Here is a 6000-nt window from a genome sequence, read left to right as displayed (position 1 = left end):
ACCTTGGGATGTGGCAGCTCTACAAATCTACATTGCTAACACCAGTCAACTGTTCTTATGAAATACTATGATTAATGAAATAAGTATTTAAATACTTATAATGAGCTTATTTTCCTAAGATGGAAGGGACTAATGGCTGATAATTTAATTTTGGTCTCCTATTTGGTCCTCCTCCAGGTTCTAACTTCTAATCAATACCTATAATGATACTTTTTGAAAAACAGAAAAAACACCCAATTAGCTCCATTTTTAATTAAAATTTTAATTTTTAGATAATTGTAGATTCACATGCAATTGGAAGAAATAATACAGATATATCTCATGGGCTATTCACCCAATATCCACCAGTGGAAAAACTATAACAATGCCAAAAAAATCAAACACTACAAAATCACAAGTAACATGCTGATATTGATATAAACAAGATACCGAATAGTTTCACTACCACAAGGATCCCTCATGTTGCACTTTTATAGCTGCACACATTATTCTTTTATCTTCACCTTCTCCTTAACACCTGGCAGCCACTAATTTGTTCTACATTTCTGCAGTTTTGTCATTTCAGGAAAAATACATAAATTGAATTACAAGATACAACCTTTTGGGATTGCTTTTTTCACTCAGCACAAATCTCTGAATAGTCATCTAGGTTGTTGCATTAACAATTTTTTTTAAATTACTGAGTAATTTCCCAAGAAATGGAAGTACCACAGTTTACTTAACCATTCACTTTTTGAAGGACATCTGGATTGTTTCCAGTTACTGACTACTATAATTAAAACTACTACACATATTTTTGGGTAACCTTTTGGGTGGGTATAAGTTTCGTTTCTGTGGGATAAATGCCCAGGTCTCCAGGTTCCTTATTTGGCCTCTGTTGACTCTCAAGTTGTAGCAGGGAGTCTGTCTCCAACTGCTAGGCAGGGTTGGGAGTTCCAACTCCACACTAGGTGTCTGCTGGTAACTCACTGACTGCGATGGATATGAGTGCCTTGTCATGGCTCCCTAAATGGCCTCTACTAATAATACCACCACAACTACCAACACTGCTAAAGTCATGTGGACTCCAGAGTCCTTACCACCCAGTGAGAATGAAACTACCAACTCCTTACTCAGCTTTCCCAGACGTTACCCTGGAAGGAAGGGTGAGTGCCTTGTCACAGTCAGGCATGAGTGGAAAGCTTGGCTTCCCCACTTGGCTTTTGCCATGGGTGGGGTAGAACCACAGTTTTTTTGTTATTGTTGTTGTGGCTGGCTGGAGTAGAGCTGTTATTGTCTAAAAGTTTTCTGTCTTACTAGTCTTCTCAAGACTGTCTTGGATTTTTGGCTAGAGAGAACAGGCTTTTGCTGGAGATTTGTTTATTGTTTTGTCAGTGTCCATTGGTACTTCTAGGTTGACAGCTTCTTTAGCTCCAAGTCTGGGGGATATATGAGGAGACAAAGACAAAAAAACAATGGAACTCATTACCATGCTGTTCCTTGGGTCTTCAGGTCCCTAGCTTGTCTGCCTCCTTCTCTCTACCTTTTAAGGTCTTATGTTTGACCTATATATAAATGTTTCAGGTTTTTAGTTTTACTTAATGGGCGGAATCAGGAAAAATATGTCTACTCCATTTTTCTGGAAGCAGAAGTCCAACTCCACATTTCTTTAAGGGGTAAAGCTTACCCTGCTCTGTCTGGCATTCAAGTGTGTCCCAATTTACATATTATATCTTCTCATTGGTATACAGAAGAGGAGTCTTTTACTTATCTTAAAAATAATTAATAATTCTGACATTTAGATCTTTTGTTCTTTTTTTGAGCATTACACATGAAATGGTTTTGCTGCTCCTCTTCTCTGTACTGAAACAAGCTATATTGGTGTGTCAAAGCCAGTACAAACACTTGCTCCAAGCAGCCTCCCCCAGCTAAAGAAGCCCACATTGATTTCTGACTATTCTTATAGCACTTGCTCTCTGAACTACTCATTTTGTCCTTTATTACATACACTGCTTTCTAGAGACTTTGTGTTATTTGGTGACATTTGTTATTTAATGACTTTCCCATTACTTCCTGGACCTCTAAGATGGTCTTTATACAAAACATAAAGAATTTTATTTCATAATATTTTGTGTCACTCATTTTTGTACCAAAAATATTTTCTTCAATCCCTGTTCATATTCATATAAAAAGTTGCAGTAATTTCTGAACTACATTCCAAATAGACTTTTAAATATATAGAAGCTTCCTAAAAAATAATCTGGAATTATCAGGATAGTGTTAGTCTAGTTCACAAAATGTCCTAGCATCTGAAGGCTTAAAAAATTGCTAGTTAATATTTGCATTTTATAGATGAGAATTTGAAGCTTTAGATAAAGTCAGTTTGAAAGGAAAAGGGTCAGGTATTGACACTCAGCTGTAAGCTATACTGACCATGTAATATTACCTTAACCAGATCAATAGCTAATGTTTGAAACATATGATCAAAATTTCTTTTTATAGCATTGTGTTAGCTTCTGTATAAATACAATTATTAGTAACAATTTTGAAATTAATAAGATGCTTCTTAGAACACATTTACTGCTTTGGGTATCTGATTATTTATTATTTATTATTTAAAATATCATATTCTTGCCCATCTTTTATAATTTTGAGCATTCTTCCAGGTTGTGGTAATAAAAACACTTCAAGATTACTTACTTTTATCTAGTAGAAAATGCATACAAGTTAAAATGGAAACCAGGATAATGTACAAAGCAGAATCTGTTAATGAGAGTTTTTAAAAAGGAAAGAATAATCAACTTGAGGTAAAAAATGTGTGTGTGTTTTTTTTTTACTTCAATTGTGAATATGGCTCTCAAGCTTAATTTATGCTATTCTTAAACATCAGCGACTTTCCTGGAAAGTGAGGTATAAAGCAAACACACATCAAATCATATTTACTATTAAAAATTTAAATTTTCAGAGGTTTATCTCAGAAAAAAGCTCCCAAGTTATAAAAAGTGTTTGCAAATAAATACATTTTTGGACATCTATAATATACTGTTAGGGTTTGCAGGAGATCAAAAAGAAAAATTTAGAATATACTTAAAATGGCAATAAGGATTATTTATATTTCTGTAGTACTTTACAATTAACAAAGTTCATCTATGTACATTATTTGAATTAATTTGATTCTCAAAGAGTCTGCAAATTAAGCTTTACAGTTTTCATTTTAAGAATTTTAGCATTCACTTTGAAAATGACTTTCTTTGCTACTCAGTAAATTTTCCGTGCATTCTAATTCCCCACGTAATTTGAGATGACTTCATCATCATATGTTCCATCAAGCCTTATATTTGCACATTCATTTTAAGCAAACATATTAAAAGATATTACACAATTAATTTCCATTTCACAGAGTGTTTTTCCTTGGTTCAATAGTACGTAGATGATTAAGTACCCACAGTGCTGCTATTGTTCCAGGTATTCACCTGACCTCAATTACTGAAAGAGGGTAAGATGCCCTGAATCTTCCTGTTTTGTGGTGCTACACTGTGAATAATCTCTTTAGATTCTAAAGTCTAGAATGCATAATTTCTGTTTAGTCAATTATTAGTCCGCATTGTTTATGTGAGTTCATTGAATTCATTTATGCTAGATAAATACAGTGGTAGATTAAGATTTTAAATCTTATTCTATATATATTTTTCAGAAGTTTTTTTCATGCTTTAGCAAAATATTTATATTCCCAAAAAAGGCACATCTGTACAAACTATATGCCTTGACCACAAAAATCTTTAACTGAATTTAGTTGTTGCAGAGCCTGTGCAGAGTCTCACCCCAAATCCATCTTCACCTCTCCTTCCTGAGCACCCTGCTAGGTAACATTTCCCTTCTTCACTTGCATTTGGTTACAGCCATATGACTGACTCAGTGGAATGTGAACAGAAGTCAAGCGCATCTGTCCTCAGCTGGCCCATAAAATCCTCCCCTGAATGCATTTCTTCTTCTGATTGCCCAGAATGCTGATGACCCACACTTACCTTGGAAGCCTTATTAAGAATGACAGAATGTTCATTATCCTGAGTCTTGAATGACTGTGTGAAGAAGGGCTGCCCCACCAGCCCGTTCACTGATACTACTGCATTACGTGAGCAAGAAAACATTTTCATTGTGTTTACACTCTCCCACATTTTTGCATTTACTTGTTGCAGTCAGAGAAGAACCCAGATTTTGTCAATCTTAAGCTTATACAGTTTGGGAGATCCTCTTTATGAAAAATAATATAAATTACAAACACAAAATTCACAAAAGTGAATTTACTTTATAATAAGATTTTTTAAATCTCAATAAATTATAGAAACCTTAGGAATTTAAGTTCTTTTCTTCTGATATCTCTATTGGCAATTAGCATGATTTCTTAGGCAAAAATGCTTGTTGGTTTCTTGACTTACTCTTCCCACCTAAAACTCCTTAAAACTTCCAGCATCTCCCAGCTCTCACAGAGGCCTTGGCAAGGAAAGGACCCTGGAGCTTAACCTTCAATAGCTTCACAGTGAATCTGTTTTTGGTTGCATCAATTAGTTTATCCTAATATGAAAATACAAGTCAGGTCTCATAGGTAGGCAGAATGAGAATGGTACGAGCAATGAGCGGAGAGCACAAAACTTAGTGGTTGCACAACTAGCAATACCCTCTTAAGGTAAAGGGAGAAAATAGTTGTATTTATTTAAGCTTTACCTTCCATTGACAAAGCAATTTTGCAAATCTTTCTCAAGTTTTTAGTAATTGGTGTTGCTCATGTATGTGGCTTACTCAGAGGGCAATGCCTCTACTCCATAATCTATAGGACTTGCCCTTTCAATACTTTTAACTTCAAGGCAGTCAAATTTTAAACCATTTCCTCGAAATGGAGGAAATTAAGTTGATCTGTTTTCAAACTTCTACCAGAACACATTGTAGGGTCTCTGAAAATGATACTCCAAAATGATGGCCTTAGAAGCAGCTCTCTCTGACCTTCTGCTACCCTCATGGCTCTGGCCTTTCCATTCTCCCCCAGGCCCACCATAAAACCTAGAATCCTTCTTTCCAAGGTGGGTCATAGAAACCAGAGCTCCTTTTCCCCTGGAGCCAGCCATTAAAACCTGAAAATATTATTCTAACCACCACCCACCATTCCGTATAAAAATGGGCCATAAAGAAATTAACTGACCTACCTTTTTTAATTGTAGGTCATTACACCCTCTTTCCATAGAGGGTTCTGCCACACACCAAGGAGAAACGAATGCTGCACAGTGAGGCCAAGAGGAGTCTAGACAGACAGGCCTTGCTGGGTTTCCCAACTCTATTGGCAGTAGATCATTCTCTTTTTGCCCAATCGTATTTGTACATGGCTGTCCATATTTTGTTGACCCTAAGCATTAAAATGTACAATTCCTCTGTATCTTTGGATCTTCATTCTGAAGGCTCCTGTGTTATGTAAAACTATGATCAATTAAATTTGTATGCCTTTTCTGTTATTGACTCTTGTCAGTGACTTTTACCACATCTTCAGAAGCTGAAGGTAAAGCTTTCCTTCAGCTCCTACAACAACATAGAAGGCACTTAAAAATATGTATATAGGGTAAAAATGTCCATTGCCTGCAAGCCCTTTCACATTTCCTAGTCTTACATATTTTTAAAAAATATTAGTAAATGCCAACCTAACCTTTAGTGAGATTAACTGATGGTATAAAAATCTTTGTATTATAAGGAGTCATTTTCCTCTTAAATTTTTCATGTGCTATATCTATACATTTTTAAAAGCAATTTTAGGAGTCTAAAATAACACAGCATCAACCCAAATTATGTGATCTAAAATATCCGTATTATGACAATAGTCCAATAATGCCCCATATTGTTTGAATATCCATGGGGTATATCACAAGGAGTTAGATCTTTCTGTGCTGGACGAGCCTCGTCTACCGCAGTTCACGACCCTGGTCTCCTCTGGCTGGGCTCCTTTTCCTCAGGGTCTGCAGATGCCCTCACAGCAAATAC

This window comes from Pan paniscus, chromosome 3, assembly GCF_029289425.2.
Source record: "Pan paniscus chromosome 3, NHGRI_mPanPan1-v2.0_pri, whole genome shotgun sequence".
NCBI lineage: Eukaryota > Metazoa > Chordata > Mammalia > Primates > Hominidae > Pan > Pan paniscus.
Note: the sequence above shows the minus strand (reverse complement) of the source record.